Raw genomic sequence first — 23,560 nt, forward strand, 5'->3', positions numbered from 1 at the left:
AGTTAGTTTCCGGTCAGGCTGGGATTTGAACCGAGGATCCTCTGGTGTCAAGCCCATCACCTCCCCAAGGAGCAGTACACTGTGGTTTGTAAAAGATGCACTGAGGTCTTGATAAAAATAGATTAAAAAGCACACAATTCTGTCTTTTCTTCAGTAGTCTGACTTGAAACAGCCATCTTACATGTTGTTTCATCAGATCCTCTCTCTGCTCATCCAGAATTCACATTCTGCACTGGAGCTTTGGCCAAGCAGAAGCCCAGTCTGAAATCGGACCTCTACTGGTTATAAGCTTATAACTATTGTAAAAGTAAATAAGTAGAGGACAAAACAGTAAATAAACATGCAAGCAGTGGGAAAGATCTCCACCTGATGTCTGCTTTTGACAGACTTGTTGGACATCAGTTGACAAGGAACTAATTTTGTGAATGGGAAAAGGATGTTTGTCAGACAAAAATGAATACAAACTGATTAGTATCAGCTCCTCATATGTTTTCTTGACCTCTCATGGTGCGACTCAGGCTCAAGACAGACGAACTATTGATGATCACAAATGTTGTTTTCTGGTTGTTTAACAATGATTGCATTCCAAAACTCAAATAACACAATATTGCCACACAATCCTGTGGAAAGGAGTATGTATGAATGCATGAATGTTCTTCCTTCCCTCGCTGTCAACATACTGTATGTGTAATTTTGAAGCTCTTTTCCAAAGTCTTGGTCTTTGCTTTTTACTGAGTGCAGACAAATGTCCTTCTCCATCTCTGTGCATTTGTGATGGTCCTTTGGAGACTCATCAGCTTCACTGAGTAAAGATCCCAGGTTGTTCTTGCGTTGTTTCTTGTGAACATCTTCAGTGCATTGGCCCGCTGATGTTGAAGCATTGCTGTCAATCACTGAGCAAGATCAAACCTCAAACCTCCAAATCATCCTCAGCAGCCAGAATGACATCATCTTCATCATCATCAGTGTAAAAACACTCCTACAGTTTGAGGAGGTCAGGCAAGGAAGGAGCAAGAGTTCAAAGCCACAGCTGGACTCTTCAGTCATGCTTTTCCTCAATGGTTTTCACGTCAACATTCTGACTGGGAACAGGATTCGCTCTTTATAACAGACTTTTACGGGTCTCAAATGTGAAGACACACATTTGACATATAAAAAAATAAAAAATTCTATGAGATTTTGTCACAGTCAAGCAAAAATGTTAGTTTTTCCTCAAGATTGTTTTTTCTGCCTAATGTAGGACATTATTATCATTATTGTTAATAAGATCCATAAATAATTTCATGACATTGATGTGACTGCTGAAAATGCAACAATTTTGCATTGTTTAAAAAAAGCAGAAAAATGACTGAGTTGCTCCCAGATACGTGCCAGAATATTTAATGGGATCGATCTTAAAATGCCTTTAAGACATGGAGGCGAATTGGATTAATACAACTGCCATCTAAAAAACAGTAAACTTTTTATCACACACAGTTGCTCACAATGGCTTCACCGGTTTGTCTTTCAGGTCGGTGGTATTTCCTGGTTCAGAAGGAGAATTGACTTCTTGGGTGTCAAACCAATTTGCTTTGTTTGAAAGTATCAAGTTACTTTGCTTGACCAGATAGAACATGTTCCAAGTTGGGAGAAATACCATATGTGGGGCCCGCCAAAATTTATATTCACCGTAATCTAACTAAGGGCAGTTCTGCTGAGAGTGACCCATTTTCACCCTGTTCACACTGACACCTGGAAGCTGTCCAGTACAACCACAGTCTGTTTTTTAGGTGCTGACCATGGGAGCCATCCAACCATCCGACATTTTCTAAACCCAGTTATTCCAGTTATTCCAGTTAAAGGGAGTTGGAACCTGTTCCAGTGGCCATTGGGCAAGAAGTGGTGTCCACCCTGGACAGGCCACCAGTCTATCACAGGACAGACACAGAGAGACAAACATTCACACTCTCATACCTACAGTCATTTTAGAGTCACCAATTCACGCAACATGCCTGTCTTTGGAAGTGGGTGGAAGTAAGACAACCCGGAGGGAACATGCAAACTCCACACGGTCACAGACAGTTACCCCTTAGCAGGAAAGCAGCGCATGCTGTGGTTTGTAAAATGTTATTTATTTACAAAATAGAGCAAACGCACAAGAGTGGACAGAGTCCAGGCACAGGTCGGTACAGGTTGGAGCCAAAATGATGAGGCAGCAGTATCCACTCCACAAGGCAGGTTCAGTTCTGAGAGACAGTCCAAGGTCTGTAAAAATGTCAGGGGAAAAAAAAAATCAGTGGTCAAAAAACATAAGACAAAGTCAAAAGAAGATAAGGAATGACTAGGAGAAACAAAACAACTTGCAATGTTGTGTGGGCCGCTGAAGAGGAGGTACTGCTGGCCCACCACCACCAGAGGGCGCCCTGCCTGGAGTGCGGGGCTCCAGGCACCAGAGGGCGCTATCGCATCATGGGAGTAATCTGGGTGACAGCTGTCACCCATCACCAAACACAGCTGTTTCTACTCAGCACCGAGGTATATCAGGAGGACGGCGTCTCCACCTCAGTGCCGAGATATCGCCTAAGACCAAGGTAACATTCTCTGCAGCATATTCTGTGATTGACAAACTTATTAAACCTTTCAAACCTTGGATAAGTACTCACCTTCCTGCTGAACTTTGCCAAGAGGTGGAGGCGGCTTCTCCCCTCTCTGTACTGGGTGCGTTCATCCACTCCTGTGTGTTCTTGCTCTCTCCTGCCAGCAGTACCGGATCCGACGAGCGGAGGCAGTGGCCACCTGGGAATTCGGGACTTGGCGGTTCCAGTATTTCCAGGGTTCGGTGGCAGTGGAGATCTGGGTGGTTCCGGTTCGACTGAGACGGACGTCTCCTATCTTCGAGCCTGCCCACACGACACCAGCGGATTCGACCCTAAACATTGTGTTTGTTATACTACTCGTGCTTGTTTCAGTAGTAAATCTTGTTTTTTACTTCCTCCATTGTCCATTCATTGCGCCCCCTGTTGTGGGTCCGTGTTCCTACACTTTCACAACAGGATATCTCGGCCAGCGTCATGGATCCCGAGGGGCGTCAACCGGCTGTTGAACGGCCAATGGAAGACCAAGGCGCGGCGGAGGCTTCGGGAGGGGTAATCGGTGAGTTGCAGCGGATCCTCACCGCCTTCACCTCTCGGATCGATTTAATGACCGAGCAGTACGTTCTCCTAAACCGCAGGGTGGAGGCTCTCGCCGCACAAGTGGAGGCGCGCCCTTCGGGCACCGCTGCGGCTCTCCCTCCCGAGGACCCTGCGCGCGAAAGTGACGTTCCACTGGTCGTTCAACGGTCCCTTCCTCCGTCCCCAGAAGCATACATAAGCCCTCCAGAGCCGTACGGAGGCTGTGTGGAGACGTGCGCGGACTTTCTTATGCAGTGTTCGCTCGTCTTCGCACAGCGTCCCGTGATGTACGCGACTGATGCTAGCAAAGTAGCTTATGTAATAAATCTGCTTCGCGGGGAGGCACGCGCTTGGACTACAGCGCTCTGGGAGCAGCACTCGCGGCTCCTTCATACATACGATGGGTTTGTACGGGAGCTCAGAACAGTGTTCGACCATCCCAACAGAGGAGAGTCCGCTTCAACCGCACTACTGTCAATAAGACAGGGGCGTCGGAGCGCAGCTGCCTATGCAGTCGCCTTCCGCATCGCGGCGGCGAGATCCGGCTGGAATAGCACTGCCCTCCGCGCTGCCTTTGTAAACGGACTGTCACTGGTCCTAAAAGAACACCTGGTGGCTAAGGACGAACCGCGGGATTTAGATGGGCTCATCGATCTAGTCATACGACTCGACAACCGGTTAGAAGAACGCCGCCGGGAACGAGGCGAAGGGCGTGGCCAGGCACGCGTCGTCCCTCTCCCTTCCGGGTCCGATCGAGCTCCGCCCTCCCCACGCTCCTCTGTTCCTGCGCTCCGTGGGGTCACAGCTCCCCCTACTGACGAAGCTAGGGACACGAGTAGGGCAACATTTAGGGCACCAGATGCACAGAGGAGATGGACCCACGGAGCGTGTCTTGTTTGTGGTTCAATAGAGCACCATGTGAGAGACTGCCCCGAGCGGTCAAACGCCAAACGCCCGCCCCTAGAGACTGGGCCAGGGGTGGGTCAAAACGTTCACGTGGGACACACCCACATTGCTACACGACTCCCAGTCACGATCCTGTTTGAGGATTCAACCCTGAAGGCCCCAGCACTGGTGGACACGGGCTCTGAGGGGAATCTGCTTGACAGTAGATGGGCCAGGGAGATAGGGCTCCCTCTGGTGGCTCTTACCTCGCCTGTGCAGGTTCGGGCACTAGATGGCTCCCTACTCCCACCAATCACGCATAAGACACCCCCAGTAACTCTGGTGGTGTCAGGTAACCACCGGGAGGTGATCGAGTTCTTTGTGACTCAGGCCACCTCCCGTGTGGTTTTGGGTTTTCCCTGGATGCTAAAGCACAATCCCCGGATCGATTGGCCGTCCGGGGTAGTGGTTCAGTGGAGCGAAACCTGCCATCGGGAGTGTCTAGGTTCCTCGGTTCCTCCCGGCTCCCAAGCTAAGGAGGAGGTCCGAGTCCCGCCCAATCTGAAGGCGGTGCCGGCGGAGTACCATGACCTCGCTGACGTGTTCAGCAAGGATCTGGCTCTCACGCTTCCTCCCCACCGCCCGTATGATTGTGCCATTGATTTGGTTCCAGGCAGTGAGTTCCCGTCCAGTAGGCTGTACAACCTCTCACGGCCGGAACGCGAATCAATGGAGACCTACATCCGGGACTCATTAGCTGCCGGATTGATCCGGAATTCCACCTCACCGATGGGCGCAGGTTTCTTTTTTGTGGGTAAAAAAGATGGCGGGCTTCGTCCATGCATTGATTACAGGGGGTTGAACGAGATCACGGTTCGCAACCGATACCCGTTGCCCTTGTTGGATTCAGTGTTCACTCCCTTGCATGGAGCCAAAATCTTCACCAAGCTGGATCTTAGAAATGCGTATCATTTGGTTCGGATTCGGAAGGGAGACGAATGGAAGACGGCATTTAACACCCCCTTAGGTCATTTTGAGTACCTGGTCATGCCGTTCGGTCTCACTAATGCTCCCGCGACTTTTCAAGCGTTGGTAAACGATGTCTTGCGGGACTTCCTGCACCGGTTCGTCTTCGTATATCTAGACGATATACTCATCTTTTCCCCGGATCCTGAGACTCATGTCCGGCATGTCCGTCAGGTTCTGCAGCGGTTGTTGGAGAACCGTCTGTTTGTGAAGGGCGAGAAGTGTGAGTTCCACCGCACTTCTTTGTCCTTCCTGGGGTTTATCATCTCCTCCAACTCCGTCGCCCCGGACCCGGCCAAGGTTGCGGCGGTGAGAGATTGGCCCCAACCAACAAGCCGTAGGAAGCTGCAACAGTTCCTCGGTTTTGCTAATTTCTATAGGAGGTTCATTAAGGGCTACAGTCAGGTAGTTAGCCCCCTGACAGCCCTGACCTCTCCCAAAGTTCCCTTCACCTGGTCGGACCGGTGCGAGGCCGCGTTCAAGGAGTTGAAACGGCGCTTCTCGTCTGCACCAGTTCTGGTGCAGCCCGATCCTAGCCGCCAGTTAGTGGTTGAAGTGGACGCCTCGGACTCAGGGCTAGGAGCGGTGCTCTCCCAGAGCGGGAAGACCGATAAGGTCCTTCACCCGTGTGCCTATTTTTCTCGCAGGTTGACCCCCGCTGAACGGAATTATGACGTCGGCAATCGGGAACTCCTTGCTGTGAAAGAGGCCCTCGAAGAGTGGAGACATCTGTTGGAGGGAACAGCCGTGCCATTCACGGTTTTCACTGACCATCGGAACCTGGAGTACATCAGAACCGCCAAGCGTCTGAACCCCAGGCAAGCCCGCTGGTCACTGTTCTTTGGCCGTTTTGACTTCCGGATTACCTACCGCCCCGGGACCAAGAATCAGAGATCGGATGCGTTGTCCCGGGTGCACGAAGATGAGGTCAAAACGGAACCGTCGGATCCCCCGGATCCCATCATCCCGGAGTCCGCTATCGTGGCCGCCCTCACCTGGGACGTGGAGAAGACCGTCCGGGAGGCCCTGACCCGTGTCCCGGACCCCGGAAACGGACCAAAAAACAGACTGTACGTCCCACCAGAAGCTAGGGCCGCAGTCCTGGACTTCTGTCACGGTTCTAAGCTCTCCTGTCACCCAGGGGTGCGAAGGACCGTGGCAGTCGTCCGGCAACGCTTCTGGTGGGCATCCCTGGAGACCGACGTCCGGGACTACATCCAGGCCTGTACCACCTGCGCCAGGGGCAAGGCCGATCATAGAAAGACCTCAGGGCAACTACAGCCATTGCCTGTGCCTCATCGCCCCTGGTCCCACATCGGCCTGGATTTCGTCACGGGTCTCCCGCCGTCCCAGGGAAACACTGTCATCTTCACGATAGTGGACCGTTTCTCCAAGGCGGCCCACTTCGTGGCCCTCCCGAAGCTCCCTACGGCCCAGGAGACAGCGGACCTCCTGGTCCACCACGTCGTCCGTCTGCATGGCATACCATCAGACATCGTCTCCGATCGCGGTCCCCAGTTCACCTCGCATGTCTGGAGGAGCTTCTGCCGGGAACCGGGGGCCACGGTCAGCCTCTCGTCTGGGTACCATCCCCAGACCAACGGGCAGGCAGAGCGGGCGAATCAAGAACTGGAGCAGACACTTCGCTGTGTGACAGCCGCGCACCCGACGGCCTGGAGTACTCACCTGGCCTGGATCGAGTACGCCCACAACAGTCAAGTGTCATCAGCCACCGGCCTCTCCCCGTTTGAGGTGTGCTTGGGGTATCAGCCCCCCTTGTTTCCGGTGGTTGAGGGAGAGGTCGGTGTGCCCTCGGTCCAGGCCCACCTACGGAAGTGCCGTCGGGTGTGGCGGGCCGCCCGCTCTGCCTTGTTGCAGGCCCGGACGAGGGCGAAGAAACATGCAGACCGGCGACGAGCCCCGGCCCCCAAGTATCGTCCTGGGCAGGAGGTCTGGTTGTCCACCAAGGACATTCCCCTACAGGTTGACTCACCTAAACTGCAAGAACGATACATCGGACCGTATAAAATCCTCAAGGTCATCAACCCCGCCGCAGTGAGGCTCCAGCTTCCGGCCTCACTGCGGATCCATCCAGTTTTCTATGTTTCCCGGATCAAGCCTCTTCACACCTCACCCCTCTGCACCCCGGGTCCGGCACCGCCTCCTGCCCGGATCATCGACGGAGCACCGGCTTGGACTGTCCGCCGGCTCCTTGACGTCCGTCGGATGGGCCGGGGTTTTCAGTATCTGGTGGACTGGGAGGGGTACGGCCCCGAGGAGCGCTCCTGGGTGAAGAAGGGCTTCATCTGGACCCGGCCCTCCTGGCCGACTTCTACCGACGCCATCCGGACAAGCCCGGTCGTGCGCCAGGAGGCGCCCGTTGAGGGGGGGGGTCCTGTTGTGTGGGCCGCTGAAGAGGAGGTACTGCTGGCCCACCACCACCAGAGGGCGCCCTGCCTGGAGTGCGGGCTCCAGGCACCAGAGGGCGCTACCGCATCATGGGAGTAATCTGGGTGACAGCTGTCACCCATCACCAAACACAGCTGTTTCTACTCAGCACCGAGGTATATCAGGAGGACGGCGTCTCCACCTCAGTGCCGAGATATCGCCTAAGACCAAGGTAACATTCTCTGCAGCATATTCTGTGATTGACAAACTTATTAAACCTTTCAGGACTGGTGACTACTGAGACCCTCCTTCTTTGGATAAGTACTCACCTTCCTGCTGAACTTTGCCAAGAGGTGGAGGCGGCTTCTCCCCTCTCTGTACTGGGTGCGTTCATCCACTCCTGTGTGTTCTTGCTCTCTCCTGCCAGCAGTACCGGATCCGACGAGCGGAGGCAGTGGCCACCTGGGAATTCGGGACTTGGCGGTTCCAGTATTTCCAGGGTTCGGTGGCAGTGGAGATCTGGGTGGTTCCGGTTCGACTGAGACGGACGTCTCCTATCTTCGAGCCTGCCCACACGACACCAGCGGATTCGACCCTAAACATTGTGTTTGTTATACTACTCGTGCTTGTTTCAGTAGTAAATCTTGTTTTTTACTTCCTCCATTGTCCATTCATTGCGCCCCCTGTTGTGGGTCCGTGTTCCTACACTTTCACAACATGCAATCTGGCAAACAACCACCAGGTGAAAAACTGACTACATCAGCAGCCTGCAAGGGGTCAGTGATTAACTCAACAAGGGTATGCACAACAAAACAGAGAAGAAACTGAAAATAAATGAGGAACATGAACACAACACAAACAGAAGCAATGCTGAGAATGTAAAGCAAAAACAACCAAGGAATTAAGACGTGTGTGTGTGTGTGTATGTATGTGTATATATATATATATATATATATATATATATATATATAAATACTAACTGAGGTACCTGTTATCCATGTCATTGTATATTTCATTTCACTTTATTTAAGGTGTAGTAAGCATTCCATTGTGTGTATGTTGTCATCATTAATTTCATAGAACAATTTGTGACATTCTTGAGGCTCAAGTGAATGATGATAAAAAGGTGACAGCATGTCATATCACTGCAATGCTCTGGAAGCCGTACACAGCAGCCATATTTTAATTGAAATATGTGCACCTTCACTCACATGCAGCATGCGTTGGCCCGTTTGGGTCCTAACTAAAGTCCACCCTCACCAGCCGTTACTACGTAGTAAGCAAAGTGTGAAGCTTGCTACCTGAGATGAGTGCCATATGAATTGTGAAAATAAGCGGATCGTGATTTAATATATAAGACTGACCGTGTGTGTGTGTGTGTTTGCGCTGTATGCTATCAACCTAAGGGCCCCAGTGACCTCCACCGTGGTGTCCCCAGTCACGATAACGAGTTTGGTGTGGATTGCTTAATTACTGTAGCTGTGCATAGCGAACACAAACCGCGCCACATACATACATATATATATATATATATATATATATATATATATATATATATATATATATATATATATATATATATATATATATATATATATATATATATATATACTAGCTGAGTTACCCCAGTCTGCCAATCCAGATCTGGATCACCTCCAAAATTCCGTGGTCTTCCATGCCCCAATATCTATCTGTTGAATTGTCTCATTTATCAGTTTTTTGTTATTGTTGAGTCTGTGTGCTGAATAAATTCATTCATTCATTCTATCTGTTTCACAAACTTGGTGAGAATCTGTGAAGTAGTTGTGAAGTAATCCTTCAAATCTTACTTAAAGTGAAATCTTGATCCAGATCCAGATCTGGATCACCTCCAAAATTCACTGGAGTCTTCCATGCCCCAATATCTATCTGTGGTGAAAATTTGGTGAGAATCCGTGAAGTAGTTTTGACGTAATCCTTCAAAGCGTATATAAAGTGGAATCTTGATCCAGAATCCGGATCAGGATCTGGATCACCTCCAAAGTTTCACTTGCGTCTTCCATGCCCTAATATCTATCTATGGTGAAAATTTGGTGAGAATCCGTGAAGTAGTTTTGACGTAATCCTTCAAAGCGTATATAAATGAAATCTTGATCCAGAATCCGGATCTGGATCACCTCCAAAGTTCCAGTGAAGTCTTCCATGCCCTAATATCTATCTATAGTGAAAATTTGGTGAGAATCCATGAGGTAGTTTTGACGTAATCCTTCAAAGCGTATATAAAGTGAAATCTTGATCCAGAATCCGGATCCAGATCTGGATCACCTCCAAAGTTCCAGTGAAGTCTTCCATGCCCTAATATCTATCTATGGTGAAAATTTGGTGAGAATCCGTGAAGTAGTTTTGACGTAATCCTTCAAAGCGTATATAAAGTGAAATCTTGATCCAGAATCCGGATCTGGATCACCTCCAAAGTTCCAGTGAAGTCTTCCATGCCCTAATATCTATTTATGGTGAAAATTTGGTGAGAATCTGAGAAGTAGTTTTGATGTAATCCTTCAAAGCGCATATAAAGTGAAATCTTGATCCAGAATCTGGATCCGGATCTGGATCACCTCCAAAGTTCCAGTGAAGTTTTCCATGCCCTAATATCTATCTATGGTGAAAATTTGGTGAGAATCCGTGAAGTAGTTTTGACGTAATCCTTTCGGATTACGGATTCGGATCTGGATCACCTCCAAAATTTAATTGAATCTTTCATAGCCTAATATGTATCCGTGGTGAGAATCCATGAAGTAGTTTTGACGTAATCCTTCAAAGCCTATAAGGCTGACTGTGTGTGTGTGTGTGTGTGTGTGTGTGTGTGTGTGTGTGTGTGTGTGTGTGTGTGTGTGTGTGTGTGTGTGTGTGTGTGTGTGTGTGTGTGTGTGTGTGTGTGTGTGTGTTTATTTGCACATGTGTGCTTTCAACCTAAAGCTGCTTTGACCTCACCCTTGGTGCCCCACTCACCATACCAAGTTTGGTGTTGATTGCTTAATCGTGCCACAATCATACTACATACATACATGTATACATTGCCTTATATATATGAGGGAACAATGGGAAACTGAGTACATGGTAAAAGAAATATGTATCAGCAGAAAGACACCATATGTATGTGATCTCTGCTAAATCATAAAAAATAAACAAGGTGGATCTAAGCCAAGAGAAAAAATTAGGGTGTATCTCAATCTAAATAGGGAGAAACCATTAGGGAGCAACTAAGACATAAACAAACTCATGGAAAAAAATTAAGGAGAGGCTCCGATAAGTTCCATCATCACTGGAGCCTATCCCAGCAGTCATGGCGTCCTGTCCATAGTCACTGGACAGGACGCCAGTCTGTCACAGGGACACAAACAGACAAACACATTCAACCACTCGCACACCTATGGACAATTTCAAGATTCCAATCCACCTAACCCGCATGTCTTTGGATGTGGGAGGAAAACGAAGCACCCAGAGGAAACCCATGCAAACACGGGGAGAACATGCAAACTCCACACAGAAAGGCGGGAATTGAACCCATGACCTTCTCGCTGTGAGGCAACAGTGCTAACCACTAATCCACCGTGCTGCCCAATAAAATATATTGATTTAAAAAATTAACTAAATGGGGAGAAACCATCAGAGTGCACCTGTGAAATTAACTAAATTCAGAGAAACTGTAAGGATATACCTGAGAATTAAACTAACTAAACGGGGAGAAACCATGAGGGTGCACCTGAGACTAAAACAAGGAAAAAAACAGAAATGGGACTGAGGGATTATAATTGTCCCAAACACAAAGTAATCAGACGGGCCCCCAAAACATGCATAGTATGAGACACACACAGGGAGAACCAGGTTACAGATTCACCTGGGACCTTCTTACTGTGAGGGAACAGTACTTAACACTAAGTTTCCCACCACAGGAACTTCTGGAAATTAATGTTCACCTTTGTGTCATCCAGTCCTTTTACCTGCTTTACCATGATTTACCGGTTGAGTCAGAGCGTTAAACTAATGACCCTGTGATCATATACCTGTTTTGAGACTGTAAGCCATCATTTCACAAAGGTTTGGGGAATAATGCTGAAATCTTCTACAAATTCATCACTGTTCAGGAGAGTTATATGCATGAAGAATTGACAATTCATTTCTTATTTTTGCCCTCAGGTCATCAGCAGGTTTGTGGGTTGTTAGTTTTCAGAGGATTCTTGGGTACCACTGGAATGATGTTGTTTCAAACAGTTCCTTACAGAGACTCAGTTGATGGGTTGATGTGTGGGGGGACAGTTTTACCATGTGGCACATTTCTTTTAATTTTCCAGGATGTAGGTACCTCAGTGTTGAAGTGGCTGGAGAAGGCCACGGACATGGCCACGTTGACTGTGCTCAATAGATGGGGACATGGCAACGAGGTAACAGGGATTCTCTGGCGACAGTGAGGCTGTTCTTTGGTGTAACTGGTCCTGTTCTGTAGGAGATTAGAGTGGGTAGGCAGGATGACTGTCAAAGATATAACCTGCTGTACACGGGCTCACCCAGGCCCAGCAGTGCAGACGGAGGTATTCCCTTACACAGCCGGACAGTGGGAGCCAGAAGCAGATATGAAGGATGGCCGTGCTACTGCTGACCCATTTCCTGTGTTCCTGGATTTTATGTGTTTGTGAAGTTGCTGCCGTCTCTGTACACTTTAAAGAATACGAGCACACACACAGACCTCTGTGTTTGTCCAGTGTTGGTGCACACACTCTCCTGCAGTGTTTAGAACTGCATGCTGTTGTTTCTAGTCATGCATAGTACATGTGTTTCCTCTGTGCACAGTCCAAGCGCATTCACGGGGCTAGTGTGTGAGCACGGGGTCGCACACTGAGCTGGACTTCACTCCTGAGGATCAGCACGTTCTTCCAGTCAACACAAATCCTGGTCCTGGTCCTGGTCCAGATGTCCTCTCGTGGCTTAAAGGCAAACATCCGCTGCACAGTCAGAGAGTAGCATGCAGCTTCTTCTCGAAAATATCTTTCATAAACAGCTGATGCAGAGATTGAGAGGAAAAATGTGATGATAAGTGCAGCACTCCCAGTGACATCACAGTTAGTGCATCTGAGCTGCCACGGTGCACACTGATGTCTCACATTTGGAAAATTATTAAAAAAATAAAAAGTCACCAGGCAGAATGAAACTGCTGAAGGGCCCGTTTTGTATTCATCAGGTTAGCGTTTGAGTGACAGGAAGTGGAGGATGTAACGCCATGTCTGTGACTGCATCCACACTCTAGTGAATAATTCAGTTTGGGCCGGTGTTACAGACCAAATGGTCCTCCCTAAAAACTGGTCCACCCTGCCTCCACTGCGCATGCATCATTTGGGACCACAGCAACTCGTCTAAGACAGAGTCTCTTCACCCAGAGTGATTTTGGATTAATGTGATTATTAACCACCAGATGACAAGGTAAAACCTCTTAAATCGTTCTAAAGTCAGTTTTAAGCAGAAATGGGGTGATAATCTGTGACGCTTTGAAATGACGGAGGTGCAGTGAATGCATCAGGAGCCGCTTGTGTAGTTGCAGCGCTCTGATCGCTTCCTCTGTCTTTTATGATGAAATAATGCTGAATTTATGTGGACATGATTGTTGTACAAAAGCTTCACATATCTGTCTCTGAGACAGAAGATGACTGGAGGCAGTTTGAAGCAGAAACTAAGTCATAAACGGTGAACCACGGCTGATGATGCATGCGCAGTGAAGGCAGGGCGGACCAATTTTTAGGGGGGAACGTTCGGTCGGCGACTCCGGATCCAAACTCTGATGCAAAAACACTCGTGTGGATGTGAACACCACCTGTTATGCAATTTACCACACATTCATAAAAATCCAACCATCAGATGGTGATGGGAATGAAGCTACTGTCGGCACTTCCTGCTGATTTTTCACATTAAAAGCCTGCAACAATAATTCCATGTGATGTACATAGTGTTCAGAATAATAGTATTGCTATGTGACTAAAAAGATTAATCCAGATTTGAGTATATTTCTTATTGTTACATGGGAAACAAGGTACCAGTAGATTCAGTAGATTCTCACAAATCCAACAAGACCAAGCATTCATGATATGCACACTCTTAAGGCTATGAAATTGGGCTATTAGTAAAAAAAAAAAAAAAAAGTAGAAAAGGGGGTGTTCACAATAATAGCAGTGTGGCATTCAGTCAGTGAGTTTGTCAATTTTGTGGAACAAACAGGTGTGAATCAGGTGTCCCCTATTTAAGGATGAAGCCAGCACCTGTTGAACATGATTTTCTCTTTGAAAGTCTGAGGAAAATGGGACGTTCAAGACATTGTTCAGAAGAACAGCGTAGTTTGATTAAAAAGTTGATTGGAGAGGGGAAAACTTATACACAGGTGCAAAAAATTATAGGCTGTTCATCTACAATGATCTCCAATGCTTTAAAATGGACAAAAAAAAAGCAGAGACGCGTGGAGGAACACGGAAAACAACCATCAAAATGGATAGAAGAATAACCAGAATGGCAAAGGCTCACCCATTGATCAGCTCCAGGATGATCAAAGACAGTCTGGAGTTACCTGTAACTGTTGTGACAGTTAGAAGATGCCTGTGTGAAGCTAATTTATTTGCAAGAATCCCCCGCAAAGTCCCTCTGTTAAATAAAAGACGTGCAGAAGAGGTTACAATTTGCCAAAGAACACATCAACTGGCCTAAAGAGAAATGGAGGAATATTTTGTGGCCTGATGAGAGTAAAATTGTACTTTTTGGGTCCAAGGGCCGCAGACAGTTTGTGAGACGACCCCCAAACTCTGAATTCAAGCCACAGTTCACAGTGAAGACACTGAAGCATGATGGTCCAGCCGCCGCGACGCTCCGCCATAGGAAAAACACCTCCGTTGGAAGCCTGAAGGACAAGTTGGAACATCTCCAGCTGATAAACAATTTCTCATATACTCACTCCACTGAAAGCCATCAAAAGCCGCCTGGATTTTACAAATGGTTATCAACACGGAGGTGTTTTTCCTGTGCCGCCGCACCGCGTCGGCTGCGTCCCGACGCGCGGACCCGTCCGCACGTCTTTCATTAAAAAAATCTCCTTTAACAGTGGAATATCCGGATACAATTCTGAAACCGAGTTCTTCTGAAACTTCTCTGTTCTCTCACGACATCCTGGATCAATAGAGCCTGAAATGTGGAGGTTTTCAGCTTGAAACAGGCTGATGATGGCGCCTGGGAGCGCTGAGCGACGTCCCACTGCGTGGGAAGTCCTTAAAGCAACAGTATCACCTCAAAATCTCTCATCAGCCGTTAAAATTTTCACCGAAAACCAGCTTAATTTTTCGAACCGTGTCCACTTCGATGTGTCTCACAGGTTTAGAAAAAATTTTGATCAAACAAAGCGCCAGTCTCTCAGCAACTTCTCAGACAAAGGAATTCCGACGAGGGGCTGGACGACTCCTCCCACAAGGAGTGCTCACAGGCGAATGACGTCACCAACAGGCGTGGAAAAACTCACGCATGCGCACGAGGGTTCAAGCATGTCTGACGTAAAAACATATGAATGAAATCCATATAGTTTTTGAAAAAAATAAAAAGGACCTATACTTTATTGACAGCCCTCGTACTTGAAGAGGACATGCCCTTGAAATGGGTGTTTCAACAAGACAATGACCCCAAGCACACTAGTAAACAAGCAAAATCTTGGATCCAAACCAACAAAATTAATGCCTCACAGATGTGAAGAAATCATGAGAAACTGTGGTTAAACAACTAAATACTAGTTTAGTGATTCACAGGATTGCTAAAAAAGCAGTTTGAACGTAATAGTTTTGAGTTTGTAGCGTCAACAGCAGATGCTATTATTGTGAACACCCCCTTTTCTACTTTTTTTTTACTAATAGCCCAATTTCATAGCCTTAAGAGTGTGCATATCATGAATGTTTGGTCTTGTTGGATTTGTGAGAATCTACTGAATCTACTGGTACCTTGTTTCCCATGTAACAATAAGAAATATACTCAAAACCTGGATTAATCTTTTTAGTCACATGGCACTACTATTATTCTGAAAGAAAAGATCAAGATGTATTTGTTGTGTAAAGCACACGTCAGCTAAAATTCAAGGGGTTGAACAACAGTGCCTCATTAACAACATCCACTTTTAGACACTATCCTGTTTACAGCCAGTTTTCGTTCAACAATTCAGAGGATGGATACACTGTAAAAATTATTTCATATGTCCTTGATTCAAGGGTTCCTACACCATAGTCTGTTTTTATTAGTTTTTGGCACTTTATGGCACTTTTTTCTACTGTAAAATGTATGTAATTTTTCTGTCAATGTTTGTACATATTTTTATTGTATATTTTTACAGAATTATTCTGGCAACCACAGCTGCCAGTTTATTGCCATTAAAAACAACAGATTTTAATTTAGATTGTTATTTTAACAGTGTACATTTCCAGATCACTGAATATATAATTTATTTCACGTCACTCAGTAGAAGAAGAAATACAAATATCATGGTACTATATTGTAAATCTGTATTAGGCAGCTGTCAAAAACTGAGTGCCGTTAGCAAAGGAGACAAGTGAGGGAAGCCACCAAGACACCCACGATAAGGAGTTCCAGGTTTCTCTGGCTGTGATTGGAGAAACTGGGCATAGTATCTACTATCTACTTCTGGATCTGACTGGATTGTGTTATTTTGAGAGCACATTAACTTCAGGTCATAAGTTCACCTCTAACGCTGTTCAACTTAAAACATGAATAAGATCATAAGTTTGATTAATAAATGTGAACATGAGAGTTGAATGTGTGAGATATGATTGATTTTATTGTCACATTGTTTCACTTGTCTTTCTTTAAGTCTTTTTTCTTCTTTTTTGCAAACGTTTGAAGAGGTTAAACTGTTCCACAAGAAAGATGTTAAGAAAATAGACAAGTCTGAAAAAGTAATAGGAATTTATGCAGCAGATTTTCCTTTGGTTAATTTTCTGATAATTGATTTCAACTCGGAGGCCAAGCGTGTGTTTTTTTTCTTCATTATACACCAGGGGGCAGCAGAGGTTTTGGAATAAGCAGTGTGTTATTGAGTATTCATATATGGAAGCAACTGGTGAGCTGCTTCCATATTCATCTTCCATCTGAACTCTAACTTTCCACTTACATTTGCAGATTTCTGGCTTTTTGTTCATTGTAACACTTTATCATGCACTTGAGCTCTGATAATTAATTTCATTTATATAGCGCCAAATCACAACAAAGTTGCCTCAAGGCGCTTCACATAAGTAAAGGTGAACCTTACCAGCATAACTGCAGAATATTTTAGTGTAAACACATGACGCTGGCAGTGAAAGAACTGAAAGAAAATGCATTTTACAGCAGATTTATAAAGACCTGCAAAAATATGGTGCTTAAAAACCAGAGCAGCAAAATGCATAACTGGGCACCAACGACCCCCCCCCCCCCCCCCCCCAAAAAAGACAAACAACAACAACAAAAAGACAGAATAACAAAAAAAAAAAAAAAAACCTGAGGAATTTAACAAAAGTCCTGAATATTCAGGGGTTGTTGTAGCTTCAGGTGAAGTGTGTGTCTGTGTGTGTGTGTGGGGGGGGGGGGGGGGAGGGGGTTGTGACATGGATGGGTGTGCCAAAGTCAGGCCCATACAAGCAGGATGGCCCTTCCCTGGAAAAAAAAATTCTATAGGCGTTTTCCTGCATTCTAATGTGATCTGGGAAGCAAACAGATTCTGCATCCATTGTTTTTAATGCACAATTTCTTTAATTAATGCACAAATTCTGCATGCAGCAGTGTTGCTCAATCAGCTTGTGTTCATGTAAAAACTGCACCATATTTTTTCACACCTTTGGTCAGCACCCCAGGTTTGAGAAATCAGGTTGTATTGTTGAGGTGAGGAAGAGGCTTTAAAATACATGTCACTCAGCGGTTTATGATCTGCTTTGGGAGCAGACATAATGAGGGCGTTTTGGTTATTAATGTGATCCTGTTAGGTTGTTTTTCTGGACTGAAGGAGTCACATTCCGTCATGTGTGCTGAGGTGTGTTAGTGGGTCAAGCATTGAGAAGCTGCACATTCATATTTTATAACAGCTTATTGTGTCTGTGCACGGCGCTGAGACACAGCAGACCGTCCTCACAGACGGCGCGCACGCAGCTCCGCGGGCATGGAAAACTGCTCGCATCTACGCCACATTGACACGCCTCATCAATGCCTGGAGGTCAGATTGTCTTCATCTCCCTGTGGGACGTGGAGTCAAACGTGGAGATTGAAAGGTTCAGGTGGGGGGCTGTGGGGGGGGGGCAGAGGGCAGGGCCACGGTGTTTTGTTGGAGTTATGCAGATGTAATCCTCCCTCTTGGGCAGGTCAAGGAGACACTCTTGGCTGTCCTTGAGCATGCACATGCAAGTGCACGCCACAAACACAGCGCTGAGCTCGTGCACAGCCACACGTCCTTTGAGCCTCTTGTAGCTGTTTGTCACAACCCAAGAAAGGGGCGACAAAGGGGCAGATTTTCTTCTTCCTTAAGCGGCTCCAGAGGAAACAGGGATGGATCTTCTCCAAATGCCACCGTGGGCGCTCTAATGCCGGCTTTGTTGGCCGCCGTAATTCTATTATGGTAATGGAGAATGAATCGCAGCTTTCTTCCCCCTCCGGCTCTGGCCCGGTTCGGTCCCCGCGCCCCCTCCGGACAGCTTCCGGCACAAGAACACAACAGCTAAATGGCCCTCAGAGGCCCCGCAGAGATTAGCTGCTGCACACACGCACTGAGTGGTGAAATGGCTCGTTCTTCCTGTCACCGATATTTATCTCTCTTCCAAACTGTTCAGCGTCGTCATAGCGACCGTGTCAGCATTCATTCTTCACGATTAACAAAAGTTAATAATTTAGAAACTAACGTCAGAAGAGATACGATTTTCTGTGTCCGTATGAACAGAAATACGACTGGATTCGATTTGTAATGCTGCTTCACGAGCAGCACCATCCTCTGGGACTCGTACCGTGCCATGCTGGGAGGCGGGTCCGACCAGACCCTGAGGCATATCCAGTAATGTTCAGTCCACTGGGACGGGCCTCTCTCTCATTTGAACAGCAGTCCACAGCTTTACCCAGCAGCCCTTAGAGATCCCCTAATCCCTGCAGCCTGGGAACACGTCCAACTTCCCTTAACATGTCCTGGTTTGTGCATTATTGGATGCTATGAATTACACAGAGGAAAACACGGCAATTGGCAAAGCTAGCAGTGATAAATCTGAAATAATGAAATGGCTCTCTAAGTGGAACCAGGAGGACTTCACTGACCCGAAATCAGGGTAACTTGAGACTGCTGGAGGCAGAGCTGCTAGTGAAGTCCATGTGGACTTGCAGGTCCCTAACCCCGGCTCAGTGCACAGCTTATTGGAGCGCTGGGTCACATTCCTCAGAGATACGGACAGGCGAGGTGTGACTGAAGAAACCACGTTGGTACGTTTGTGTGTCTGTGGGAGTTGTAGTCGTATCAGATGGCGGTAAGAGGTGGCTGGGTTAATGTTGGCTTTGAAATGTGGTAACTTTCACTCCAGATAGGAGGAATGAATTACTAAACCAAGACAAATATGCTCTCTCTCTCTCTCTCTCTCTAACACACACACACACACACAGTCAAGGAAGACAGATAAAACGAGTGTATGTGGGTGATGTGTGATAGTTGCGGGAGGTCCAGTGTGCTGTGAGTGATGGAGGCGATTCACTTCTTCACCACGTAGGTGAAATCAATTCCCAGCCAGTAATACGGCATGCTTGGGTCAATATAGTGCATGCAGGACAGTGTGACGAGCAGACGGCATTTTGAATGATGTGTGCTGACGAACGGTGCAAAGAATAAATGCTGCACCACAAAAGTCCGGATAATAAACCAGAGTGGCCCACAAGAAGAACACAGCTCATTTTTTTAGGTCCTGGACATGGGCTGTCATCAAGAAAGAATTAGTTTTATGGCCATAGACCCACTGCCCCCCACGTTACCTGACAGTGGACGTTGCATTGACCAGCTTTAGGAGACGCATGTGGCTCAAGTTTCACCACTTTTTAAGTTTCTTTCATCAATAAATTGCAAGATCAAGCAGATTGGTTTAAGTTTAGCTTTTCACAGCTGGGTGAGTGTGTGTGTGTGTGTGTGTGCGTGTGTGTGTGTGTGAGAGAGAGAGTGACGGAGAGAATACAAAGAATCAGTTCTCTTTGGACGTCACCTCTGTTTTTTCTGTTTAGTGACTGAAAAAGTAAATTAGTCAGAAATTAAACTTCAGAAACACTGGGTCATTGTTCTTTGCAGATTTTCCACCAGGACAGAACAGTGTTTTATCGATTTGAGCTGATATGGAGGTTTTGGCAAAAAACAACAAAAAAAGGCAACTCTTGCATTGCAGGAATAAATCAAACTCAGAAATGTGCACATTTTATTGACTTTTTGTTTTCAGTTTACTCGAAAATAGGTTACGTATATATTAAATTAAAATAAAATTTCAAAATGTATTCAGTAATTGTTTTCTATTTAATTTAGTTCAAGAGTGCGACACAGTAAGTCCCTTTAGCTGCTCCCTTGTTTTTTGTTTTTATTTGGGGTCACCACAGTGGAGCCAAGGTGGATCTGCATGGTGGTTTGACACAGATACAGTCTCCTCCCTCCTCCTGCATTTTGGCCCTGATGGACATATGCCATCACATTTCCATATCACGCCATTTAGCAGAAAGATTTTCCTGGTTTAAAGACCCATACGAATGCTGTGGGAGCTGGATTTGAACAGAGTGCCATTTAATGAAAGCATATTGTCATATTTCCTCACTGATCGTGCTTCCCTGACAATGAACATATCAAATAAGTCTGGCACATGTCCTCAGAGAGAGAGAGAGTGAGAGCAAGAGAGAAAGAAATCTCCAGATTAAAAAGATGAAAGACAGCGCTGTGCGCCACTCATGCAGAATTGTACTCCTAAATTAATAATTAAATAATAAATAAAAAGCTGTTGCTAGGCTTCAGCTGTTCCTAGGCTTCTCCAGCTTCTATCATAGGTTTATTAGGAACTACATTCAGTCACCACGTATGCTGGACCAGGAGGTCCACTGTCTCCGACGGTATCTTCGGCAGTGCCACAAAGTGCACTACCTTTGAAAACCGGTCGGTGACTGTGAGGATGGCAGTGTTACACTGGCATGGAGGTAATCTCAGGGTAGCAAAGTCCAAGCAGACATGGGACCATGGGTGACCTGGAGTTGGTAGAGGTTGGCGCAGTCCAGATGGAGCCAGATGGGATGCTTTGCCCCTGGCAGAGAAGGTACACGCTTGGGTGTAGGCATGCACGTCTGCTCAGATGGTGGGCCACCAGAAGTGGCAGCGGACAAGGTCCAGGGTCCGATGGACACCAGGGTGGCATGCAAGTTTGCATGAATGACAAAACTGAAGGTCCTCTGACCTAACTTCTAACAGCAAAAACGGCATCCGGGAAGACCTCTACCAGGGTTGGGATGATAATCTAAGGCCTCCTGGATGACTCTATTGACATCCCAGGTTAGGGTCCCCATGATCATGCACTGGGGAAGTATGAACTCTGAAATGGCTGGTAGATCCAGAGGGTCAAACTCTCGAGATAGGGCATCTGGCTTCCTATTCTTGGGCCCAGAATGGTACGTGAGGAGGAAGTTGAACTGTCCAAAGAATAGGGTCCACCTGGCCTGTCAGGGATTCAAACATTTCCCTGACATGATGTATTCTAAGATCTTGTTTTCAGTCCACACCACAAATGGCAGTGCCTCCACTCAGCCATGGCCTCCTTGACTGCCAGGAGTTCCCGGTTATCCATGTCACAGTTCCATTCAGCAGGAGCCAGATGCCTGGATTAGAATGTACAGGGGTGCAGCTGGTCATCACTCTTGGCCCTCTGGGAGAGCACAGCCCCAATCCCGAGATCAGAAGCCTCCACATCCACCATGAACTGGCAGTCTGGGTCAAGTTGGCTGAGGACAGGAGCTGTGGAAAAGCTCTGTTTCAGACAGTTCAACACCTTGTTGGCCTGGGGGACACTGAAAGAAAATCTGAGGAAACGTTAAGGCAGTGAGAGGGGTTTGCAACCTGACTGTTGTTACTAATAAATGTATGATAGAAGATGGTGCAGCCTAGGAACTGCTGAAGTTGTTTGTGAGATGAGGGGCCTGGCCAGGTAGTGACAGCTGAGACTTTGGCAGTCTCAGTTTTGATGAAATTATGAGAGACAATGAAACCAAGAAATGATTGTGCTGATGGAACTCGCGTTTGTCAGCCTTAATGAATAGACAGAGAACCAGACGCACATGCGTGGTGTGTTCAGAGATGCTTTGGGAGAAGATGGGGTTGAGGTAACTGCGCAGCATGTCATTTACCAATGCCTGAAAGGTAGTTGGTGAGCACAAAGGACATGACCAGGTATTCAAAGTGCTCAAGGGGGGGTATTGAATGCAGTTTTCCCCTCATTACCCTCCTTGACATGTACCAGATGGTATGCGTTCCTCAAATCCAATTTTGTAAATATGGATGCCCCATGCAGGGTTGAATGATTGCTGAATCCAGGAGGGGAAGTGGGTACCCCCATGATGGCGTTCAGGCCCCAGAAATCACTCCACTGAGTTATCACCCCAGTCAGCCAATCGATCTGGGGATTGTGCTTCACAGCCGAGGCATGCCCTAGGACCAAGGGGGACTTGGAGAAAAACACAAAAAACTGAATGGACTCCCTATGATTGCCATACACCTCCAATGTAACCGGCTCTGTTTGATGAGTGATGGTGGGTAAAGGTGTTCCATCTAAAGCCTGGTTCACATGGCAGGATAATTAGACCGATATCGGACCCAGTCTTCCCCTTCCGACAATCTTAAGGACGCCCCGACAATTGTGACGACGCTAAAGATAATCTTATCAGATATTCCTCCCGTGTGTGGTGTGTTAAGTGCGCTCTGATCTGCTCGGAAGGACAGGGGCACTCCAATCGCAAATCGGGGATATTCAACATGTTGGATTTTTTTTAGCCCAATATCGCAGCGTGTGTTGTGTCCTCTGACCACAAACGAGCACACAGCCTGCTGAATGTGATGTGCAGCCAATCAGAAAATGAAGTGACGGACGCACGGAGCGGAAAATAAAATCAAAACAGCTGTTCTGACTTACCAGAAAGTCCGGTGGTCACGTTGTCTCCACTCCTTTAAAGAATGCCTTTTCTTTTTGTATCATTTTTCCTCTGTTTTAAATAGTCCACAAAGTATCTCCGTTTGTTTACTCTGAAGTCACGTTTAATCTTGAGAGATTTTGTGAAATTTCCTGTCTGAGCTGTGAATGTTCGTGTGTGAAATCTGTTCGTATGTGGTGTTGTTGTCCTTACCGTGTGGCTGAACACCACACACTGTATGACCAAACCTGTCAGATCCATGATTTTTTATCTTCACATGTGTTGTGTCTCAGGTTTTGGAAACCTAAAGATAATTTTAAAATCCTGTTGTGTGAACCAGGCTTAAGTGTTGTGTGGGCCGCCAGAAAAGGTACTGCTGGCCCACCACCAGAGGGCGCCCTGTCTGAAGTGCGGGCTTCAGGCACGAGAGGGCGCTGCCGCCACGGACTCAGCCGGGAGTGACAGCTGTTACTCATTACTCCCTGACAGCTGTCACTCATTCATCATCATCTCACTCCATAAAACCCAGACGTCATCTCCACCTCATCGCCGAGATATCATACTTCATTGGAGGTAATATCCTCAGCCTTTGTAAATCTGTTTATTGTGAGTGTTTGCAGGAGTACCGGTCCTTTTTGTGGAGGCTGTGCAAGACGGCACTCTTTTTCCTCTGAGGGATCGCTGCAACATATTGAGTGAGAGGTGGAGGTGGCATTCCCACCGCTGTTGTTACTGGGTGTACACACACCCACACTTGACTGTCTTTGTTCTTTGCCAGCAGTACCAGATCCGACAGTCGGGGACGGTGATCACCTGGGAATTCGGGACTTGGCGGCTCCAGTATTCACCAGGTTCTGTGGCTGGCGGAAATCGTGTGGTTCCGGCTCTTCTCAGGACGGACGTCTTCT

This window comes from Thalassophryne amazonica, chromosome 13 (assembly GCF_902500255.1).
Source record: "Thalassophryne amazonica chromosome 13, fThaAma1.1, whole genome shotgun sequence".
NCBI lineage: Eukaryota > Metazoa > Chordata > Actinopteri > Batrachoidiformes > Batrachoididae > Thalassophryne > Thalassophryne amazonica.